A 25649-nucleotide genomic window follows, 5' to 3' on the forward strand; every position below is an offset into this window, starting at 1 on the left:
AGGGAACACACTGAATTATGTGATTCAATTCTTTGCTCAGTGAATAAGTGGTCAAAGGAGATGAACAAAGAGCTCTCAAAAGAGAGATTAAAAACCTCCAATAACTATATGAGGTACTGCTACAAATTACTACTGATAAGAGAAATGAGGAGTGAAACAACTGAGCAAATTAGGAAAAATGGCAAAAGATAGGAAAAGCCAGTGTTGGAAAATTGTGGAAAGATAGGCTCATTAAAGCTTTATTGAGGGATTTGGTATGACTGCTATGGAAAGTCAATTTGGAATTATGCTGACAAATGACTAAAATATCTATACCCATGGGCCCAGAGAACCATTGCTAGTTACATGTAAGCAGGACATCAAAGACAGAAATGAAGGTCACTGAAGTATTATTTTAAATGCAGAGAAGGGAAGAGAAGGAAGTTTACAGGGAAACATATACAAGCAAGACAATTTCAAAGAAACATGTTGAATTCATTATAGACTTTTAAGCAAAAAAGGAAACTATACACTATAAAGATGTAAAATATTATATATAATTGTTCATCTGCTTTATTTCATGCATGGAATTATTATCTATTTTTTGGTGTTCATTAAAGTTAGATAAAAATATCTAAAATTAGTAAAAGATAACATGACTTTATAAGAGGGAGAAGAGGAATTATAGGAATATGATAGCAAATACATGTTATATAAAGGGAAAAAAGAAAATAAATTATAAATGACAAATAAAATACATTTTTTCAAAGTTACTGCTCATTCCCCTCCATTCTGATCTAATTTCCTGCCCTGTCTTTTGTCAAACACATAAATGCAGGAAAAAAAATAATGAGATTAATTGTAATTAACCTTTTCTTTTAATAAAAAATATTGGTGAAACACATCAGGGATAAATTCCACTTCTGCCTTTTAGCTAATAATGCTCAAGATTTTTTGCATTTGACTAAGAAAGCACTGTGTTTATGTATATATTCACAATTCATGCGTGTAGATATCTGAAGAAAGAATCTGCAGTTTAGACGACAGGGTAAGAAGTAAGAAGTGGCTGGAAGTCAAATTGTATGTCAGACTTTCTCACGTCAAAAAAAAAAAGGAGGGTAGCTCTCACTTACAATAAGCTTTAGATGGAACCTACAAGTGGAACATCACCACCTAAGGCAACATCATAAATAAATCACAACATTATGTTGAATACTGAGAAAATCTGAGTAAAATTCAGAAAAAGGCAAGAAAAATTCTGGAAAGCTAAAGCATCACTCAAGACCCCAAGGATTTGAGTCCTCCATATTCACAAGAAGCACCGCTACTAGGCATTTTGCCCTGGTTGTAACCAGATAAATTAACAATGTAAGTTCAACGTAAAGTGACAGAGAAATGATGATCTCAGTTCAAGGAAACATGGAGAGAAGGGGTGAAATTTCCAGTGATCTAGAGAGTCTATCTACAAGATCTAAGTGACAGCTACAGAGCAATAAGATGTAGGATGCCTATGGTTCCAGTGGCGGAGGAGAAGACCTAGGAGAACACCTTACTATTTCCCAGGTTAAAAGAAAAATATGAACTGTACCTTGGAGGAAGGGAAAAAGTCCATCACATGAAAGACAAAGAAGATAAAGGGTCTGAAGAGGAAGTCACAAATCCTGACCTCTAACATAAAGTCGAAGGGTGGAGAGAGAAAAAAACCTGAGAAAAAGAATGAAAAGGAAAGAGGGCTGATAACGCTTTCCACCATAAAGCAAAGCTTGGCAGGGTCAACTAATGTTCCAAGGTTATCACTTTGGCAAATGTATGGTGAATAGACTACAGAGGAAAAAGCCTAAGAACAGAGAGACCAATTAAAAGTATATTGCAACAATCCAGGTAAGAGGTGAAGAGAGCCTATAGTAGGATGGTGGCCAGGAGAGCAGAAAAAGAAGAATGAAAAGGGCCTTCAGATTGGGAAGGATAAAACAATGGAGAATAGAACCAAACAGTTTGCAAGAGTACCTGTCCACAAAGAGTTTATTATATGAGGCCCAGACAATCCCTATTACAATGCAATGAAGTGTTTGTAGATAATATGATGGAATAGACAATCAAAAATAGACAAAACTAAACAAAGCTTTTTTTTACATGAAAAAAATGACTGCAACTAGAACGAGAAAAAAAGCTATCAAGTGGGACCAAGTTATTTACATCATCTCTCTCTGATAAATGTCTCATAGTCAATTTATCAAGACACCTCGTAAGACCATCTAGTGTTAATAAGAGTTAAAGATCTTCCCTGACCATTAATAGGCCTCAGGTACCTTATGTTGATTTTTCATGAGGCACTGGGTCACCTTAGGGTTGTGCCCTCAGGCTCTGAAAAGTATACACATTCTCTGAGATGAGGTTTTGCTTTGTTGCTCACTCATGGGAAGACAGTTCATGTGATTTAGCCAGATGAGACTCTGGGTAGCCATTAAGGTGCCCCCCAGCTATGAAAACCCAGATGTTGATGCTTCTCTCTCTCATCAATAGGTGTGTATGTAATGGTCAGACAGTGGGAAGCCCTGTCTGTTGGTCTTTATTTCTCTACTTGCATTTTCTCTGTTGGTAAATATAATTAAAGTAGATTGTTGACCCCATTTTGAATTGCTTTCCTTAGAAAAGCAGATCTAAAAATCTGTGACACCAAGTTATACTGGATGTGTCAGGGTCCTTGCTGAAACAGAAAATAAGTTGCAGAACAGGGGCTGATCTGTATTGGTAGAAGGATGTCCCACCAAGAATTCATTATACCAGTGGAATCAGAGATGTGGTCTTAAAGTAAGGAATTTTTTTTTTAAAGAGAAAAGCTTACAAGCCTTCCCCTAATAGAGAAGTCAAAGGATGTGAATAAGCTGTTTTCAGAAGAAAAGCAAATAATGAACAATAACACTAAAAACTGGTCCAAATCACTAAGAGAAAGGCAAACTGAAACACTTCTGAGCTTCACTTACACCCAGAAAACTGGCAAAGATATTAAAAAATATAAATGATCAATAATAGAAAGAATGTGGAAAACCACGTATACAAACATACCTTTGGGATGCCTATGAATTAATTAGTCTAACTCTTCTGAAAAAAAAAATTAAAACAATGTCCCCAAAAATCCATATACTCACCATTTGACCCAGTGACCTCTCATTACAAAGCACATATTATAATGATATCAATGAGAAAGAATGGTAATACAAAACAAAATATTAATGGAGAATTCTTCAATAGCAAAAAACTGGAAGAACAATGGCTACCATTAATTAAGGAACGGCTGAACAATTTGTAGTAGGGGAATGTAATGGAATATTATGGCACTGCAAGAAACTAAGAATATGCAGATGATTTGGGGAAGATGGTGGAATAGGTCAGAAAACCTGAGGCTCTTCAAATTTCCTCCATAAAAAAGAGAGAACATAACCCCAGAGTTAATGAACAGAAGCAGAAATAAACAAAATCAGGATAGCGGTGTCCTCCAAAGATAATGTGAGAAGACCCTAAGAAAGACTCAACTTCTAGTGGTATAGGTTTGGTGTGAGTGCAGTGTAAACATCTCCAGGTCCACTCCCTTGAATCAGCAAACAACAAAACCCTGGTGGCAGCTGGGCTGGGAAGCAGCCTCAGTCTCAGAAACTTTCCCCTCACAGTGTGGAGATAGCAGACTGAGCAGAAGACTGAAGGACCTTTCTCTACTGAGTGATTCAAATCATATCTGTGTTGACCTGATGTGGTCCTGTGCTGGAGCTAATTCCATGCTGTGATTTTTGTGCCTTGTTGCTTCTGCAGGGGAGAAGAAGCTAGCACACCCCTGCTGAATGTACTAGCAGAGGGGCAGAGACTTTGCTGGCCGTGGGCACTTGCAGCACAACTGAGACCCTGGTTTCAGTTCCAGGGAATAGAGGAAAGATATAGTTTGCAGCCAGTAGGGGGAGCAAATAAACAAGTGTATTTGTGGGACAAAGTGGCTGGGGGTCCCAGATGTGGTTTAAGGATAGAGAGGAGTGTCCAAAGATGCCCCCCCTTACAGAGTTCAGAAAAAAAACAGCAAGAAGGACCTAAGGACTGGGCATCATTCCACACACCTGGGGACTAAAGCTAAATATCAATAATAAGCTGCTAAAAATAAAACAAGAGAAAATCAAAATATCAGTAAGCAAAGGAGAAAAAAGCTAACCATACATACCTACTATGGGGAGAGAGAAGATCTGATTTCATGTTCAGAAGATAGTGGAGGTTGAGAAAATCACTTCTTTTTCAACAAGAAACGTCAAGTGGTTAGAAGCCCAAAAAGAGGACTTGGAAGAACTATAAAAGGACTTTAAAAATCAAGTGAGACTTCAAAGAAAAATTAGAGAACAAAAGAGTAATCCAAGAAACTTATGAAAAGAAAGTCAAGCAGAAGGATATATAACATCAAAAATTTAATGAAGAAAATAATGCCTTGAAAACGAAAAGTGATCAAGGGGAAGCTAATGATGTTATAAGAAACCAAAAGCATAATAAAACAAAATCAGAAGAATAAAAAATAGAAGAGAATGTGATACATCTCATCACAAAAACAAGTGATTTGGAGAACAGAGAGAGGAGAAATAATATGAGAATAGTCTCACCACCTGAAAGATATATTAAAAAAATCTTGATACAATTGTACAAGAAATTATTAAGGAAAATTTCCCTTAAGTTCCAGAACAAGAAGGTAAAACAAAAATAGAGGGAAAAAATTCACCTATTACCACCTAAAATATCCCTGGAGAAAAACTTACAGGAATACAATAGCCAAGTTTCAAAGTCTCTAGGTTAAGAAAAAAATATTATAAGCAACAAGAAAAAAATTTAAAAATCTTGGAACTACAATCAGAATTTCACAATAAATAGAAGCTACTATGTTGAAGAATTGTAGGTTTCAGAATACTATACTTTGTAGGGTAAGAATAAGTGGGATTACATCCAAGGATAACTTACCCAGCAGTTAAGTAAAATCCTAAATGGAAAAAAAAATATTGATATTGAACAAATTGAAATCTTTTCAGGTATGTGACAAAAAGATCAGAACTTAATTACATATTCAACATATGAGATCCAAGAGAAATTTAAGGTAAACATAACAACCAATTATAAGGGACTCAGTAAAGTCAAACTACTTCTTATATGTCAAAATGTTAGTAGTACTCATGATTTTCATCATTATTTGCATAGTTTGAAAGAAAGACTTGGGTTGAGATGTGTATGATAGGGTGATTCTAAAACAATAAAAGTGCATAGAGAGAGATTAAAAGGGAGCAATTCTCTCATACAAATCAGGCATCAAAGGAATAACTGATAAAGAAGAAGCAAGTGAGGGAAGAAGGCTGGTAGTGCTGAAACCTTACTCTTACTGGAAATGGTTTAAATTGGAAACCACATATACATCTAGAAGGCCATAAAGTCTTCTAAATTTAGAAAGCAATAATAGGGGAAGGGAATAAGATAAGGGAAGGATTTTTAGAAGAGTGTATAGATTAAGAATTAGGAGGGGGTATAATGAAGAATCTTTTAGAAACACTAACGCAGAGGGTGGGGGCAGAGAATAAGGAAGGGACACTTAGGAGGATAGATTAGGGAACTGGAGCACAAGGTACAGGTGGAAATAAATTAGTATAATGAGGAGGGATAGGGTAAATAGGATGAGAAGAATACTTTGAAAAAAATTAGAATGGAGAGAAATACACCACAAATTAATTGTGATTGAATGTGAATGGAATGAATGTACCCATAAAATGGAAACAGTAGAATGGATTAAAAATCTGAATTCAACAATATCTTGCTTTCAGGAAACACAATAAAAAAAAGTAAGGAACACAAGGAGATAAAATAAAAGTCTAGAGCAGAATGTATTATGTAAAAAAAGTGGGGATTATAATCATGATCTCACACAAAATTAAAGCCAAAATAGTTTGAATTAAAAGACAATAGGATGACTACATGATGTGTCAAAAATATTATTCTATATTGTTTTACAGCATTTCAAATGTTTACACCGTGTAAAATGCCTGATATTATACCTACCACAACAGACCTAGGAACTACATGAACAAAAATGTAAATCATTCATTATACAAATGGAGACATATTTCAATAATTGGAGAAATATTGATTATTCATGAGTGTATGAAGCCAATATCATTTTTAAAGGGCAATTTTACCTGGTCAATTTATTTATTTAATGCTATCACAATTAAATTACTAAGAATTATTTTACTGAGTTGAAAAAAGAAAAAAAAACAGTTCAGATATGCCAGAGCCACAAATGTAATCACACAAGTCTTAGCAATGGTGCGACTAAAAGTCTTGGAACACTATATATTGAAGAGCAAATAAACTGGAACTGTAGCCAGAAAGGTTTCTCATACCCTGCAAAGTTAAGCAAAATCCTAAATGAAAAAAAAAGACATTCAATGAATTGTCAGACTTTCAGGATTTTGCTGTAAAAAAAAATAAAAGAAAGCCTGAAATTAATGGAAAATTTGACATACACAATCCAAGAGAAATATAAGGTATGCCTCAAAGAGTAACAAAAAGGGACACAATAAGGACACGTTATTCACTCTTTATATGAGGAGGTGTAAGATATATGTATCATACTTTTATGAATAATTGCGTATGTTGAAAGAAAGATTGGTGTAAATCTGAGTATGAGGCAATTCTAAAACATGGAACTGTTGAATAAAAAGTAAAAAGAATCATTATCTTATATAAATTAGGTGCAAGAGGAGGAACTGCCACAGAGGAATTAGATGGAGGAGGAAGCCTGGTATTCAGGAACCCTATTCACATCATATTTGAGGTAAAGAGAGGACAATTTATACATTTGGAAGTGAATAAAAGTCTTTTAAATTTATAAACAAATAAGAGCATGTGGGAATAGGATAAAGGAGGGTACAGAAGGGCTTCTAGATTAGCAGAAATGCAATAAAGTGGGAATAACATATATTTGGAAGGCTATAAAAGTCTTAATTCAGACAGAATTAAAAAGATAAGATGAAGGGGTGGGGGAAAAGGATATGGGAGGGATCTTTGGTGGGGGCTAAATTAAGTAATAGGAGGGCAAGGTAGTCAGTAGAAGTAAAGCAGAAGAGGCACAAGGAATAAAAAATAAGAGATATGCACAAATAGAAAGTAAAGTTCAGGAGTAACATTTATTAGGGGAAGAAAACCAGGGGTATCAACCCGACTTGAGACAAAGATAAAGCTAAAATAGATTGACTCAAAATGGAAAAACAGGATAACTATACTATAGGTTAGCCACATTCAATAATTTTACACTATTTAACATACCTAGAGTACAAGGTTGGAATATTGCTGTGGTGTAGGAAAATGATTAGTTGCATTTTAAGAAGTATAGAAAGAGTTGGACTTATGGGGATGTTATCCACCCTCAGAGAAACAGAGGACAATTAAATATAGTGCAATCATGCATAGATGCACATGAATGTATATTTCTACATATGAGGATGATTATAAATATTTAAGTTTATGTATGTATATACAAGTGTATGTATGTATATATATATATTAAGTGCTTCTGTGTGGTTTTACATGTATATATATATAGATATATATGCATAAACATATGCAAATATATCATCACTTAATTGTACCTTTTAGGGTTGTAGGGGAGAACAAAGTCAAAAGTGTACAGGAGAGAGCAAAAGAAAACGTAGAAGGAAGCAAAGAAAAGATGGACAGCTCTGAACAAAATGTGTCGTATTTATTATATGGGCTTTCTTGAAATGGAAATCTATTGCCGTATATTTTGAATCCTCTCTTATGTACTATTGTACATGGCAATGCTTATTTTTCTTTTCTTATTTGGTATTTACATTTATAATATTTTTTTATTCTTATTGTGCATTTAAGTTTTAGCATAAGTTTAAAATAATTTATAAAAGATATGTACCTATGTGCATATGTATGTAAACATGCATGCATACATACATTGTTTAAATGTAGAATTCTCTAAGAGAGGGGGAAGGAGAAAGGAAAAGAAAAAAATAAATACACAGCAGAGAAAAAAAGAAAACTTAGTAGGAAACGCAGAAAACCTGGGTTACTTTGAAAATAATGTCTAGGATCTATTACACAGGTTTTCATGAAATGAAAATTGATTGCATCCTCTCATGTTCTACTGTGTACATGGAAATGTACTTTTGTTCTTTTCTCGTCTTGAATTTAAGTTTAAAATGAATTTTAATTTAATTTTAATTTAAAATTTAAATGAATTTTAAACATTTTTTAAAAAACAAAAGAATATGAAGAATTCAGAGAAATGTGGGGAGGCTTCTCTGAAGTGATATAGAATTCAAAAATCAGAGTCAAGATACTGTTTACACATTGTTACAATAGTGTGACCAATAACAGCACTGAAAAGGCAGTTAAGATCACAGTAATTATAAAGAAAAATATGAATGACTGAGAACTAATGATAAAACACATTTGTTCCTTAGTAGGAAGACTGTGGAAGCAGAATGACATATATACACACAGCCAGATATTGGTGCTGGTCATTTGGTTTTACTTAATGATCATCTCAGTTTCAAGGGAGGGTATAAGGGAATTGCCAACCCTCATCTCTCTTGGACGGCGTACACCAATCACGGCTCAGGTAATCTGAGGGGAGATTGGTAAGGCATGAACAAGATGGTGCTGGGAGGAAGGGTTCCGCCCCTGTTCACCACCAGATACTTCCTGAAATGTGGCTGGAAAGCAGTAGCAAAACTTGCTTAAACTAGTTTAATCTTGCTTGTGCTGCTTACGTAACTAAGGCGTACATGATACTATATAAGTGCCTGAGCCAGTTTGAATAAATGGAGTTGCCTTACATCTTTGCCTCCCGCCTCATCCGCCTCATCCGTTTCACACAGAGAGCTCCTTCAGGGTCGACAGGCCCTGCTGATCAGGTAAACCTGTCGGCTCAGGGAGAACGGCCCCGATAAATCCCATTCAGGAGGGTTCAGTTGATGGGAGGAAGTTAAAGCAAAACAATTATGATACACAAACAAATGGGAGCAGTGAAACCTACAAATGAGAGGACATTGACAAAATGACTATCCCCTCCCTCTTCTTTACCACCAATGGATCTTTGCTTCATTTGCCAAGCAGACTGATAAGACAGCACGTCCAGAAAAGCATGACAAGAATTCAAGAGGATGGGAAACAAATATAGCTTGGGGAAAAGAATCAATAACTTGAAGTAACTGAAGGTCAGTGACATGGAAGAGATCTGAAATGTTCTCTAGTCCCTTGAAAAGGACATAATGGTCTGTATGTTTAAGAAAGCCAGAACTTAGTTCTAAGTGAAGACAAATTTTCTGCCTCTGCAGTATTCAAGCATAAAATGAGCTGCCTGATAAGCTCCTCCTTCCCTCACTGACCACAAAACCTAAGATACTCACCCAAAAGAAATCTCATAGGAACTCACCTGAGCACCTGTAGCTTACAATTCTGTTGTGCTACGACACTACACAGAAGCACCATTACACGTCGAAAGCAAGTAACCTTGAAGACCTTTTTCTGGTTCTCAGGCAAGAAACAACCCAGATCATAAACACTCCATTGGTTCAAACAGGATATTCTGAAGGACAAAGAAAAACAGAGAGGATATGGTCAATTACATTCTCCAGGATTCATTTACTACTGATTTGCCAGAGGGAAAGAGCTCAATCCCACAGCTCCTTTAGAATCATCATATTAATAAATCATCCTTTCAACCTCAGCTCCCCATATATCCCTACATCTGTAACAAGGATGGGGATGGGGACAGAGAGAGGGGTTGGATTTATGGATACACTAATATTGACAAATTCCTGGTGAAGAAACCCCCAAAATAACAAAATAATGAGTGAAGAAGGTTATTGGTAAATGTAGACATAACGTGGAAGAAGAGAAATATTGTGACAGAACGAGAACGCCACAAATGTCTCCATATTGAAAAGGGGGAGAAGATGTGTGCTTCAAGTAGACGCCAGGATGCTCTACTGGCATTCCAAAAAAAATTATAGAAGGTATTATTAAACAACATTCATAAATCAACTGTGTTAATTATAGGATTTCTTGAAAAGACAACAGTTTGTGTAAAAACATCTGGAGTGTGTGTGTGTGTGTGTGTGTGTGTGTGTGTAAAATAAACTCAATCTTCACCAACACTGTGACATAGAAAGCAAAAAAGTATTATAAGAGAGGGGCAGTGTCTGCAATGGTGGAGGGGACATTCCTTCTCTATTTTATCCTGGTTCACTCACTCTCTGTTCTAGTCAAAGCTGATTACTAACTCTTCCCTGACCTTGCCATCCCTGCCTTTTCACAGGTTGAAGCCAGTGCCATGATGCCTCAACACCTTCCCCACCTCTACCAACTCTTCCACTGAGACCACAGCAATTGTTAGAATGGAGATGACAGCTCTGCTTCTGCTCTTCTGGGGGAAAATGACCCTAATCTACCAGAGGGCTATGGAGATAGTGGGCTGAGCATGCACTGATGTTTCAGACTGTAATGGTGAGAAGCTGGGGTGAAGGAGTATGAAGGAGACCCTTCTCCACCAAAAGGGACCCTTACAATAGCCTTTATTCACTGAAATAGTGGTTCTTTTCCCCTATTTTTGCCTATCAGAGCAACTCATCCTTCTCATATTAGAACTAAGCTTCTCTAGGACAAGAAACATAGGGAAAAGACAACATAACTTTTTATCAATTCATGGGGATAGATCAAGGGAAGGTTAGAGAAGTTTCAATGGGATATCAGAGGGAAGTGGATACTTCCCTGAATAAACTGGTCCCAAAAGCCTGGTGAAGAGAAGGGTTCATTGTGCAAAATTTCCAAGAGGAATAAATGTGGATAAAGCCTCCCCTGATCTGAGACAGGCACCCTGCAGTCACCCTCCCCAAATCAGTGTGGTTCTTCCTGCTTACTTTGAACTGATGGCCCTAATGCTCAGGAGGCTCTCAAGAGAGGAGAGTTATATGACTCACTCTAGTGTCTCTAGCTGACAGTTCTCTTTTTCCAGCGTCTCACATGGCAGTTTTATCCCATCATCATCAAAGAAAATACCACACAAGTGCAGGCTTTTCAAACTGGGAGCAGAGAAGAGATACTGACAACATGAATAAGGTACCTTGAACCTCTCCAACCTGTAGGAGACATACAAACTTAGGTTAAATGAATCATTTCGTTCTCCAGGATTTCTTTCTTTCTTCTCTTTCTGGAAAGGAGGTCACATTACACCACTGTAGTACTGCACCAGGTTGGGCATACTCATGGAATTTTTTTATTTTGAAAAAATTTCCACTTGTAGCCCTTGTTTTGACAATACTTTCATTTCTACATATGTTTCCTCATCTGCTACTCCTAAAGCCATTCCTTATAACAAGGAACAAAAGGGGGAAAAAATTTAGAAAAATCAGTCAACATATGAGGTAACTGATACTCTATGGATTACACATCCAAAGTGCTGCCACTTCCACAAAGAAGAGAGGAAGGAATATTCTTATATCTTTTGGGGGGGGGCAGTAATTGATCATTATGATACCACAAGATTAAGTTTTCATTTTTCTTCTATTCCCATTTACATTGTTGAAGTCAAAGTGTAAGTTGTATCAGTCCTTCCCAATAACATCTGAAACCGTCCAGCTCACCAATTTTTTATGCCACAATAGAATTCCATTAGAATTTGTTTAGTAATTTCTGAAGTGAAGGACACTTTCATTTCCAATTTTTAGCTACTAAAAAAAAGAGCTGCTATAAATATTTTTGGATATATACATCCTTTCCTTTTTATATGATTTTTTTGCTTTTGGAGTATAATTCCAGTAGAAGTATAGATGGGTCAAAGACTATACACATTTAAGGGACCTTCTGGGCATATTTCAGACTGTTTTCCAGAAGGACAAAACCCATCACAACTCCTCCAAAGGCACTTTGATGTACCTGTCTTCACAGGCCCTATAATATTTGTCGTTTTCCTCTTATGCCATGTTTCTCAGTCTGATAAGTGCAAGGTAGAACCTCAAAATTGCTTTAATTTTCATTTTTCTAATTTATTTGTGATTTGCAGAATTTTTACACTCATTTGTTATTTTTACTTTCACACATTTCAAACATTTTTTTCATGATTGTTCTTACCTCCTTCCTTTGAAAAATTTCTTGGTCATATATTTTACCATTTATTTATTAGGGAAGGGCTGTTAGTCACATAAATTTGAAACAGATCCATATATATTATGAGCATGAGCACTTTATCAGAGACACTTAATACAAATATTTTTCACAGTTATCTCTTTGCCTTTGAAATTTTTTGCTAAATTAGATTTCAGTAAAAACTTTTTTTCCTTTTTTAATTATTTTATTTATTTTCAGTTTTCTACAATCACTTCCACATCTTAGATTTTTCCCCTCCCTCCCCCACTTTCTACCCTTTCTCCCCTCTCCCATCCCAAGATGGCATGCAATCTTATATATGTTCTACACATACATTGTTATTAAATACAGTTTCAACTTATGTTGCATAGAAGGATTAAAATGAATGGGAGAAACATAAAACGATACATAACATAAGAGGAAATGGTCTGCTTCATTCTGTGATCCAATTCCATAGTTCTTTAGCTGGATGTGCAAGGCATTTTGCCACAAGATTCCATTGGGAATTTTCTGGGTCCTTGCATTGCTATAAAGGGCTAAGGTACCAGAAAAATTCCTCACACACAGTGGATGTTGCTGTGTACAAAGTTGTCCTAGTTCTGCTCTTTTCACTCAGCATCAGTTCATATAACTCCTTCAGGCCTCTCAGAAGTCTTTCTGTTAATAATTTTTTGTGGCACAATAGTATTCCTTTAGGGCAGCTAGGTGGTACAGTGGATAGAGCACCAGTGCAGCAGTCAGGGGGACCTGAGTCAAATCTCACCTCAGACACGTCATGTTCACTAGCTGTGTGACCTTGCGCAAGTCACTTAACCCCAATTGCCTCTTCCTGAGTCATATCCAGTCATCCTGATGAATATCTTGTTGCTGGATTCAGATGGCTCTGGAGGAGAAGTGAGGCTGGTGACCTGCACAGCCCTCCTTCACTCAAAACAAAGTCAAGTGCAAGGCATGTCATTATTTATCTGATGGCATGGTCTTCTTCAGCAGCGAAGGAAGAACACACACACAGAGTACTGCATTACATTCATATACCACAACTTCTCCAGCCATTCCCCAATTGAGCATTCCAGAAAAGGAACTGTCTCAGCAAGCCTGTAGCAAGTCCCACCTCAGGAAACCAGCAGGAGGTCTTCAGATCCAGGGTAGTGGAGTAGACAAACACCAATACCAGGACTTCTCATATGCCTTATCATAGCCAGGAGAAGTGACACATTCCATGCTTCAGTGCACCCCCGGGGGGGGGTAGGCATCTTCCAGGGCCCAAATTGCCCCATAATCCAGTGCAGCTTCAGATGGGCATGCATCTCCAGCTGCCAGACCTCCTTGTTTTCAAGCACAACCCAGAATGTGCAGTCTTCCATTAGTCCTGCAGTACAGTCCCAGGAAAACACAGAAAAACCCCATGTGGCCTCTGCACACACCACACACCAACACTAGACCTGCAGCTCAGAACCAGGTAAGCTGCCACAAACCTAATTATCCAGCACAAGAAGCTTGGGATAGTACCCCCTGTGTTTCAGCAGGAGAATTCAACTTAAAAAGCTAAGAAATACACAAACAATATGAGAAAGAGGCAGAAAAGAACAAGGACCATAAAGAATTATTATTGTGACAGGGAGGATCAAAACACACTGAGAAGACGATAACACTGTCAGTATACCTACAACTGAAATCTCAAAGGTAAATACAAATTGGTCCCAAGTTCAAAAAGCCTTCTTGAAAGAGCCCAATAAGGATTTTTAATGTCCAATAAAAGAGGTAGAAGAAAAATTAGGGAAAGGAAATAAGAGATATGTAAGAAAAAGTCAACCCCTTGGAAAAGGACAGACAAAAATTGGCTGAAGATAACAACTCCTCAAAAAATATAATTGTCTGAATGGAAAAGGACATTAAAAAAATCACTGGAGAGAAGACCTCCTTAAAAAAGTACAATTGGCCAAATGGAAAATGAGGCACCTGAAAACTATCTAAAGAAAATGATATCTTAAAAATTAAAATTGGGAAAGTGGAAGCTAATGACTCTACAGGATATCAAGAATCAGTCAAACAAAATCAAAAGAATGAAAAAAAATAAAAAATAATGTAAAATACCTCATTGAAAAAACAGCTGATTTAGAAAACAAATTCAGGAAAGATAATTTTAAAATTCTTGCTTTACATGAAAGCCATGATCAAAAAAGAGAACCTGGACAGAATCCTTCAAGAAATTCTTAAGGAAAAAAATCCTAAGGTCCTAAAACTGGAGAGCAAAATAGTCATTGATAGAATGTGCTGATCGTCTCCTAAAAGAAATCCCAAAATGAAAAATCAGAAGAATATTGCAGTCAAATTCCAGAATTATCAGGTTAAGGAGAAAACATTGCAGCAGCAGAAAGAAACAATTCAAATATCATGGAACCAGGCTGAGCCAAGAAAGCAGAGTGAAAGCAGGGACTCAGCCAAGATCTCTCAAAAATTCATTCAGATATCTCTAAAAAGTGAATATACAAATTTGAGAGTGGCAAAATCCACTAGGAAATAGAGTGTGACAGATTTTCAGCCCAAAAGAATCTGGAAGATCAACAGGAAGAATCTGTGGTACCAGGCTTGGAGAGCACAGAATGTGCAGGTCTACACCCAATGACAATGGAGCATGAGTGGGCCCTGCTACACTGAATCACCAGTGTAGTGATGATTCCAAAACCTCTCAGCACAGGATGGGATTCTGGCAGAGCTGGGTGAGAGGGCCTGCAGCAACTGCAGCAACTTCTCCTAAGGCTATCAGCCCAGAGACTAAATGTTTGAAAGTCAGCTACTTAAACTTCTAGGTGCCAAGATGGCAAAGTAAACCATAAACGCTCTCATCCCCCCTTATTGACCTCAAAACGCTCAGAGAATATTACCCCAGGAAAAATCCTGGATTACTGGAGCTACCAGAAGGGGTACAGCACTTTTCTACCTTGGGAGTCTAGGGAGAACAAAGGGAAGGGAGCCTCCTGCTGTGCTTCAAGGGGATTAGGGCAGACCTAGAAGCATCCAGCAATCCCTGCCTCAGCAGATCAGCAGGAGATCCTGACCTTCAGGAGAATGGAGCTGGTAAACTCCAACACCAAGATCTCAGGCGTGCCTTTCCACAGCCAGGGAAATCAGAGGAAACAAATGCTAATCTTGATCCACCAGCAGCTGTGATACAGTGCAGCCCTGGGAGAGGAGGAGGCCTCCAGCAGCCAAACCAATACTCCCCTATACCTCAGGCTCTGAGCTTCAGGGTAAACTCAAAAAGACTTCAGCTAGCTCCAGCTCAGCACCAGGTAAGGTATAGCATTATATGGCTTCAAGCTGACAGAACCAGAGGCCACAGCAGGCAAAACAAAGTAATGAGACCCATAGCCACAAGCACAAACAGTGGGGGACAGAACCCCTGCAATGGCAATCACATTAGGATCTTTTGCTGTTGTTTTACTAAAAGTGTCTCTGAATAACGTGATTGGGTAGGATCTTTCCCACTCATTAATGGGCCTGCCCATTAAGGGGAATTTTATTAGGGAAGATGTGTAGGAATACCCACAGCTTTTGTTAATGAGGCACTGATTCTCAAGGGCTGGGATGCCTTCTGGCTCTAAAAACAGCATAAATACTCTCAGGGTGAGATTTTACTTAATTTTAGTAAGAAGGTTTGAATGCTAGATGAGGCCTCTGGGAAGCTGCTTTGAGCAGCCCCCCTGCTATGAGAACACAGATGTCATACTTCCCTCTTTGGTAACTGGTCAGAGAGCTGTGCCTGTCCATTTACAGTCAGGCAGAAGAAGCCATGCCTGTAGATTACTCTGGTGTTCAAGGTGTTGACTCCCCTGAACTAGGTGAATGATATATGTGCTTGAAAAAAGGACTGATAACATGTGCTTGATTAAAGTGATTGTTACGTCCTCAAAAGTTGCCTTTCCTTTTAGGAATGCAGATCTAAGAACTTGTGGTAAAATGTCCCCCTGTGTCTGTTGGGGTACTTACTGAAACAGCTGCCATGCCCCAGAAGCTGAGATCCACTTTAAAAGCAAAGAAAAAGTCAATCATAATGAACAAGAAGGAAACTACAGAAGCAAAGACCATAGAATCTTACTGTGGGGAAGGGAAGATCAAAATATGAACTCAGAAGAGGACAACACTGACACAACCCACCTTTGAAACCTCAGAAAGGAATGTGGACTGGTCTCAAACCCAAAAAGCATTTTGGAAGAGCTCAGAGAGGTTACTAAAAGCCAAATGAGAGAGGCAGAAGAATATCTGACCAATACTTTTAAAAATAAAATGGACAAAATTGAAAAAAATTCACTGGAGAAAACAAATCTTTAAAAAGTAAAACTAGTTAAATGGATAAGGATGCACAAAATCTAAGTAGAGAAAATAACTCCTTGAAAAGAAAATTTGGCAAATGGATAAAGAGATACAAAAGCTAGCTAAAAAATAATAATTCATTAAAAATTAGCATTGAACAAGTAGAAACTGATGACTCTATGAGGCATCAAGAATCAGTCAAACAAAATCTAAAGAATGACAAAATAGAAGAAAATGTAAAATATCTCATTGGAAACACTGGCAGGGAAAACAGATTCAGAAGAGAAAATCTAAGAATTATTGGTCTACTGGAAAGTCATGATGAAAAAAAAGAAACCTGGATAGCATCTTCCTAGAAATCATCAAGGAAAATTGCCCCAAGGTCCTAGAACAAGAGGGTAGAATAATTATCAAAAGAATACACTGATTCCCTCCCGAGAGAAATCCCAAAATGAAAAATCAAAAGAATATTGCTGCCAAATTCCAGAATTATCAGGTCAAGGAGAAAATACTGCAAGCAGCCAAAATGAAACAACTCAAATATCGCAGCACCCCAGTCAGGATCACACAGGACCATGCAGTTTCTACATTAAAAGATCAAAGGAAATAGCCTATGATAATCCATAAGATAAAAGGGCTTGGACTAAAACAAAGCATCAACTACCCAGGAAAACTGATCATAATCATTCAGGTAAGGTTATGGAAATTCAGTGAAATAAGGGACTTCCACAATTTCCTGATGAAAAGGTTGGAGGTCAATGAAAAATATGATCTTCAAATACAACACTCAAGATAGGCATAAAAAAGGGGAAAAAATCTTGTTATTCAATAAGGGCAAACCATTTATATCCCTATATGGGAGGATAATACTTGTTAATCTAGAGAATGGTATATTTATTGTGACATTTAAAAGGGATACACATAGACAGAGGATGTGGGTATAAATTAACTGATGTGATAATAAAAATAACCTAATTGAGGGGTACAAAGGGATGGCAATGGTAGAAGAAGAAAGGAGGAAACAGAAAAGGGTAAATTACATCACATGAAGAGGCACAAAAATATATTAGAGAGAAAGAAGGGAGGGAAAGAGCATTGTTTGAGGTTTACTCTCATCAGGTTTGGTTCAAGGTGGGAATAGTATATTCTGTTAAGTATAGAAATAAAACTTGCCCTACAAGCACTAGGAGGGAAAGGGGAAAGAAAAGGAGGGAGTGGTTAGAAGGGAGGGAAGAAGTAGTAAGGGAAAAAGGGAAAAAAGTGAGGGAAGCTGATAAAAGGGAGGGAAAATTGAGGGAGGTGGTGGTCAAAAGCAAACCTCTTGTGGAAAGAAGGAGAAGGGAGAAATTAAATCATTAATGGGGGGGGGAGGGAATAGGATTGAGAGAAAGACACAGATAGTAATCATAACGGTGAACGCGAATGGAATGAACTCTCCCATCAAATGGAGGCTCATAGCAATCCGACAATATGTTGTTTACAAGAAACACATTTGAATCAGGGGAGTACACATAGGGTAAAGGTAAAAGACTAGAGTAGAATATATTATGCTTCTGCTGAAGTAAAACAAAAAAGCAGGGGTAGCTATCCTAATCTCAAACAAAGCAAAAGCAAAAATAGATCTAATCAAAAGAGAAAAGGAAGGAAACTATATCCTGCTAAAAGGTACCACAGACAATGAAGTAATATCACTACTAACAGATATGCATGAAGTGGAATAGCATCCAAATTTTTTTTTCTTTAACGTGTGCACTTTTATTTGAACTGGTCTTAAGTCAGTGCACAGGTAAAGCTGCTCTCCTCCCCCAAGTACTGGCACCAATCTCATAAAACTCTAAGGGAGACTGTGAGGTCTTCATTCACATCTATGTTGGGGGCAGGGAGGGAATTTAGGGGGCCATTCAATATGGCTGACAATTAAAAAAAGGAACAAGTATTAAGGCAGAAGATACAAAAAGTTTTTTTAAGGATTACATTAATTTACATGTAAAGCAATACTAGCACCTTCTCCCCTCCCCTCTTCCCATCTGGATTTGTTACTTTTCTGGAGCTAATTACTCTGCAACAATGCATTATACAACATTTGGAATGACTATTAAAAAAACCACACAAATGTACAATCAAGAGTCCTGAAGATGCACTGGAGAACTTTGGGGATGTTTGCCTCCAACACACTTGCACTGTTCATCACCTTCACCATTCCAGTTTTTAAATCCTGAGTCAAGCACCAAAAAAACAAAAGGAAACAAAAACAAATAAGGCCATGCCAATCTCATCTCTTTTGGGCAATTATCATGTCACACCCTTTTGACAAAAAAATAAACTCAAAAAACCACACAGTCCATTTAGAAGCATTTGTGGTGGACAATGGAAACCCAGATTCATCACATTCCTGTTTGCTGATCCACATCTGCTGGAAGGTGGAAAGAGACGCCAGGATGGAGCCTCCAATCCAGACAGAGTATTTGTTATTTGTGCTCAGGTGGGGCAATGATCTTGATTTTCATTGTGCTGGGAGCTAGGGCTGTATTCTCCTTCTGCATCCTGGTGGCAATGCCTGGGTACATGGTGTACCACCTGACAATACAGTATTTGCATACAAATCCTTACGGATGTCAACATCACACTTCATGACTGAGTTGAAGGTAGTTTCATGGATTCAACAGGATTCCATACCTAAGAAAGATGGCTGGAAGAGAGCTTCTGGGCACCAGAACCTCGCATTGACAATGGTGATAATCTGACCATCAGGGAGCTCATAGCTCTTTTCCAGAGAGGAGCTAGATGCAGCAGTAGCCATTCTCCTGCTCAAAGTCTAGGGTGACGTAACACAGCTTCTCCTTGAAGTCATGCACGATTTCCCTCTCTGTTGTGGTAGTGAAACCATACCGTCTCTCAGTCAGGATCTTCATGAGGTAGTCTGTCAGATCACAGCCAGCCAGATCCAGACAGAGGATGGCATGGGAAAGGGCATAACTTTCATAGATGGGTACAGTGTGGGTCATACCATCACCAGCGTCCATCACAATATCAGTGGTACGACCACAGGCATACAGGGACAGCACAACCTGGATGGCAACATACATGGCTGGGGTGTTGAAGGTCTCAAACATAACCTGAGTCATCTTTTCTCTGTTAGCTTTGGGGTTCAGGGGGGCTTCTGTGAGCAGCACACGGTGCTCTTCAGGGGCCCTCAGAGCTCATTGTAGAAAGTATGATGCCAAATCTTCTCCATATCATCTTAGTTGGTGACAATATCATGTTCAATGGGGTCCTTCAGGGTCAGAATACCTCTCTTGCTCTGGGCCTCATCCCCCACATAGCTGTCTTTCTGACCCATACCCACCATCACACCCTAATGTCTGGGGCACCCAACAATGGAGGGGATGATGGCCCGAGGGGCATCATCTCTGGCAAAGCCAGCTTTGCACATTCCAGAGCCACTGTCAACAACGAGAGCAGCAATATCATCACCCATGGCAAACTTTGAAGTGGCTGGTTTAAACCCTTAAGAGAGAGAGGAGGTGGTGCTGCACCTGGAGGCAGGTGGGAGGTGTGTGCACATTGGGTGGGAGAGCTCACAGCTCTAGCATCCAAATTCTTAAAGAAGTTAAGGGAATTACTGGAAAAAAAATACACAGCAAAACTATACTAGTGGGGAAACTGAAACTCCCCCCTCTCTGAACTTGATAAATCGAAACTCAAAGAAAGAAGTTAAAGAGATGAAGAGAATTTCAGAAAAGGTAGAAATGGCAGACCTCTGGAGAAAAATGAATGGGTATGGAAAGGAATATACTTTTTCCTCGTGGTACACACACAAAAATTGACCATGTACTAAAGAATAAAAACCTCACAATTCTGTGCAGAAAGACAGAAATATTCAATTTCAGATCATGATACAATAAAAACTATATGTAATAAAGGGCTAAGGAAAGATAGGCTAAAAATAAATCAGAAACTAAATAATCTAATCCTAAAGAATGAATGTGCTAAACAGCAAATCACAAAAATAATCAGTAACTTCATTCAAGAGAATGACAATAATGAGACAACATAAAAAAAATTACAGGAAGCAATGAAAGCAGTTCTTAGGGGAAGTTTTATATCTCTAAATACTTACATGAGTAAAATTGAGAAAGAGGAGATCAATAAATTGGGCATGCAACTAAAAAGGTTAGAAAAAGAACAAACAGAAATTTCCTAATTAAATACCACATTAGAAAAACTGAAAACTAAGGGAGAGATTAATAAAGTTGAAATTAAGTAAACTATTGAACTAATAAATGAAACTTGGAACAGGTTTTACGAAAAAAGGAAAAAATTGATAAAATTTTACTTAATTTGATTTTTAAAAAGAAGAAAATCAAATTACCAGTATAAAAAATGAAAAAAGGTGAATTCACCCCAAATGGAGTAGAAATTAAAACAATAATCAGGAATTATTTTGCCAAATTGTATGCCCATAAATCTGACAATCTTAGTCAAATAGGTGAATATTTACAAAAATATAAATTGCCCCGATTAACAGAAGAGGAAGGAAAATACCTACATAATAACATATCAGAAAATGATATCAAATAAGACATCAATGAACTCCCCAGAAAGAAATCTCCAGGGACAGATAAATTCACATGCAAATTCTATGAAACATTTGAAGAACAATTAATTCCAATACTGTATAGAATATTTGGGAAAATAGGCAAAGGAGACCTACTAAATTCTTTTTTGTTTGTTTTTGTTTTTAATATATAATTTACTTATTTTTCAGTTCTGAATATTCACTTCCACATGAATTTGAATTCAAAATTTTCTACCCACCACTCACTCCCCCACCCCAGGACAGCATACCCCACTCCACCTCTTCCTTGAGTCTACCCTCCATTCTATTACCCCCCCTTTACATCTTCTCCCCATCTATCTTGATGTGCAGCAAAATAGATTCCTTTACCTCATTGCCTGCACAACATATTTTCCAGTTGCATGCTAAAACAATTTTTAACATGCATTATTAAAGCTTTGTGTTCCATATTTTCTCCCTTCTTCCCTCACCACCCTCCCTCATTAAGAAAATAAGTAATTCAATATAGGTCATACATGTGTAGTCATGCAAAACACTTCCATAATAGTTATGTTGTAAAAGACTAGTCACATTTCCCTCTGCCCTATCCTGCCCTCCCTTTATTACATTCTCTCCCTTGACCTGTCCTCCCACAATAGTGTTTACTTCTGATTGTCCCTTTCCCCAATTTGCTGTCCCTTCTATTATCTTCCTCTCTTATCTCCCTCCCCCCTGCCTTCCTGCACTGTAAAATAGATTTCCATATCAAATTGAATGTGTTATTCCCTCCTTAACCCAAATCCCATGAGAGTAAGCCTCACATATTTCCTTTCAGCTCTCCTCTCTTCCCCTCCATTGTAAAATCTCTTTCTTGCCTCTTTTATGTGACATGATTTGCTACATTTTCCCTCTCCCTTTCTCTTGCTGCTAGTACATTCCACTCAACAGTAAATTTTATTTTTAGGAATTCTCCCTTCATATTCAGCTCACCCTGTGCCCTTTATGTACATACATACACACATGCACCCATGTATATATACCTACCTACAGATATGTAATATACATATACATACATACCCATACACAGCCACATATATATGTGTCTAGATAGATATAGCTATAGACATATATAGATACAGATATATAGATGTATAAAGATACATATATTCCCTCTAACTACCCTAATACTGAAAAAGGTCTCATGAGTTACAAATACCATCTTTCCATGTAGGAATGTAAACAATTCAACTTTAATGACTCCTTAAGGCTTTTCTTTCCTATTTAACTTTTCATATTTCACTTGATTCTTGTATTAGAGAGTCAAATTTTCTATTCAGCTCTGGTCTTTTTAACAAGCATTCTTGGAAGGCCTGTACTTCATTGCAAGTCTGCTTTTTCCCCTGAAGTATTAAACTCAGTTTATTTAAAATATATTAATTATATTTATTTTTAATGTTCTACAATCACAACGATAAAACTTAGATTTCTTCCTCCTACCTATTGCTAAGCACTCCCTACCTCCCCAAGATGACATACAATTCTATATAGGATCTACACATATATTCCCATTGAATACACTTTCACTAGAGGCATGCTGCATAGAAGAACTAAAATAAATGGGAGAAATATAACAAACGAAAACATAATGCACACACACACACACACACACACACAAATTGATCTGCTAGATTCTGCGATTGAATTCCATAGTTTTTCTCTGAATGTGGAAGGCATTTTGCCTTAAAAGACCATTGGGAATTTTTTTTTACATCCTTGCAATGCTATGAACATCCAAGTCTACCAGAAAAAACTCTCACACACTATGGTCATTGCTGTGCATAAAGTTCTCCTGGTTCTGCTGCTTTCACTCAGCATCAGATCATATAAGTCTTTCCAGAACTCTCTGAAATCTTTTGTTCATCATTTCTTATGGTGCAATAGTATTCCATTACATTCATATACTATAATTTATTCAGCCATTCCCCAATTGATGAGCATCCCCTTGATTTCCAGTTTTTAGCCACTACTAAGAGTGCTGCTATAAATATTTTTGTACGTGTGGGACCCTTTCCCATTTTTATGATCTCTTGGGGATACAGTCTTAGAAGCAACATTGCTGGGTCAAAGGGTATCCATATTTTTCTAGCCTTTTGGGCATAGTTCCAAACCACTCTCCAGAATGGTTGGATGAGCTCACAGCTCCACCAACAATGAATTAGTGTTCAACATTTATCATTTTCCTGTTCTGCCATGTTTGCCAATCTGATAGGTGTGGTGTGATACCTCAGAGTTGTTTTGATTTGCATCTCTCTAATCAAAAGTGATTCACAGCATTTCCTCATATGATTATAGATATCTTTAATTTCTTCCTCTGAAAATTTCCTGTTCATATCCTTGGACCATTTATCAAAACCATATTTGTATTATAAAAAGAATTTGGGAGGATTCCTTCTTCCCCAATTTTCAAAAATAGTCTATATAGTATTGGAATTAGCTGTTCTTTAAATACTTAATAGAATCCACTTGTAAAACCATCTGACCCTGGAGATGTTTTCCTAGGGAGTTCGTTGATGGCTTGTTCAATTTCTTTTTCTGAGATGGAGTTGTTTAAGTATTCAACTTCCTCTTCTGTTAATCTGGGCAATTTGTATTTTTTAAAATACTCATCCATCTCATTTAGATTTTCGAATTTGTGGGCATAAAGTTGGGCAAAGTAATTTCTAATTATGGTTTTAATTTCCTCCTCATTGGACGTGAGTTCACCCCTTTCATTTTTGATATTAGTAACTTGATTTTCTTTTTTCTTTTTTTAATCAAATTGACCAAAACCAACTATTGGTTTTATTTGTTAATTCAAGAGTTTTCTTAATTTCAATTTTATTAATCTCTCCTTTGGTTTTAAGTATTTCTCATTGAATATTTGCTTGGGAATTTTCAAATTATTCTTTTTCTAGCTTTTTCAGCTGCATGCCCAAGTCATTGATCTCCTCTTTCTCTATTTTATTCATGTAGGCATTCAAAGATATAAATCTTCCCCTAAGAACTGCTTTTGCAGTATCCCATAAGATTTGGTAGGATGTCTCATTATTGTCATTCTCTAGAATGAAGTTGTTGATTGTTTCTATGGTTTATTGTTTAACCCACTCCTTCTTTAGGATTAGATTATTTAGTTCGCGATTGATTTTTGCTTTATCTTCCCACGGCCTTTTTTTAAATTTATTTTTAACGCAGTTTATAACAGATAAAGCAATTCAAACTTTTGGTCAGGTGACATCTTTTTTAAAGCATTTACAATATGAACCACAAAAGAATTTTTTTAAAACATTAACCAACTGAAACACAGATAATATTTATGTTGCTAACTTCACAAGCTCTTGACCACAGTATTACTAAGAATTAAAGGACCCTAACTTAATGTTGTTGGTCTAAAGTCCTATGCTTAATAGCCTAATTTTAGACAACCTCAGATGTTCCCCTGCCCATAATCTATCATTGAATAGATCTGGTATTAAGCTTACAAAAACCTTTTGACAATAGGAAATTGCCACCAATAGTAAGGACATTGCAGGGATACAATATCTCCCCAACTTCATGTCAATTCCAGGCAGGATTAGATTATTCACTTGCATTCAGTCAGGCTTAAAATCTGCCAGGTGTCAGTGGGGAAATTGAGTCAGAAGAGTCCCACACCAGCTCATGCTGAACAGCCACTCTCCCACCCTTCCCTTGAGATCACCTATGTAGTTCATACCAGCATCTCATCAGCTTATTGGCATCATGGATTGGAGGCTCAGATCACCTTTTTTACTACCCATACCTGGAGTTAGACTCAGAAAAACAGTCACTTAATAGTCAGTCCCACAGCACCTAAAAATGGCAGGTTCCAATAACCAGGTTTGAAATATGATTATAGTTTCACTTGGGCTAAGGAACATCTTTTTGATGAAAGTCTTAAGTGGCTTACATGCTTTTCTACACGTTCTAGTTCCTGATTAAATGGCAATCATAAAATCAAATTTACCATTAAAACCTTGACTTTTCCATCAATGCCAAATTTTACCCAAGGTTACCTCCCTCTAGGAAATTTAAACTGAAACTCTTTTCTCCAAAATAAACATGTCACTGATTTATTCTCAGAAATTAATTGTCTATTGTTTTAATACTAATTGCTTTTACCTCACTTTGTAACATGTCCAATTTTTCTCCCCATCACTCCCCTCCCTCCACTTCCTAATACCTTGCATTCTGATTACTCCTTCCCTCAGTATACCCTCCCCTCCATCATACCCCACCCCTCTCCTATCCCCATCTTCTTCCTTGTCTTGCAGGGCAAGATAAATTTCCATACCCCTATCCCTGTAGTTCTTATTTTCCGATTATATGCAATAAAAATTCTCAACATTCATCTCTAATACTTTGAATTCCATCTTCTCTTCCTCCCCCCCCCCCCAGCCCCACTGTGAAGGGAAGCAATTCAGTACAGACTAAATATGTGTTGTTTTGCAAAGGACTTCCATAGTAATCATGTTGTGTAATACTAATTATATTGCCCTCTGACCTACCCTATCCCCCTTATTTCCCCCCCACCCTACAAGTGACCTTGTCCCTT

At 37.4% G+C, this 25649-nt stretch overlaps 2 protein-coding genes across 3 annotated transcripts in view; both read right to left on the minus strand.

Moving 5' to 3' along the window:
• Window positions 1-25649, minus strand: part of LOC140504873 (NACHT, LRR and PYD domains-containing protein 3-like) — a 396422-nt gene that overhangs the window by 254858 nt on the left and 115915 nt on the right. The gene's annotated exons all lie outside the window — the stretch shown is intronic.
• Window positions 11076-25649, minus strand: part of LOC140504876 (NACHT, LRR and PYD domains-containing protein 12-like) — a 36803-nt gene continuing 22229 nt past the window's right edge. Inside the window, 1 exon segment of the mRNA XM_072610247.1 lies at window positions 11076-11162. The gene's annotated coding sequence lies outside the window, so the exon portion shown is untranslated.

Source organism: Notamacropus eugenii, chromosome 5 (genome assembly GCF_028372415.1).
Source record: "Notamacropus eugenii isolate mMacEug1 chromosome 5, mMacEug1.pri_v2, whole genome shotgun sequence".
Lineage (NCBI taxonomy): Eukaryota > Metazoa > Chordata > Mammalia > Diprotodontia > Macropodidae > Notamacropus > Notamacropus eugenii.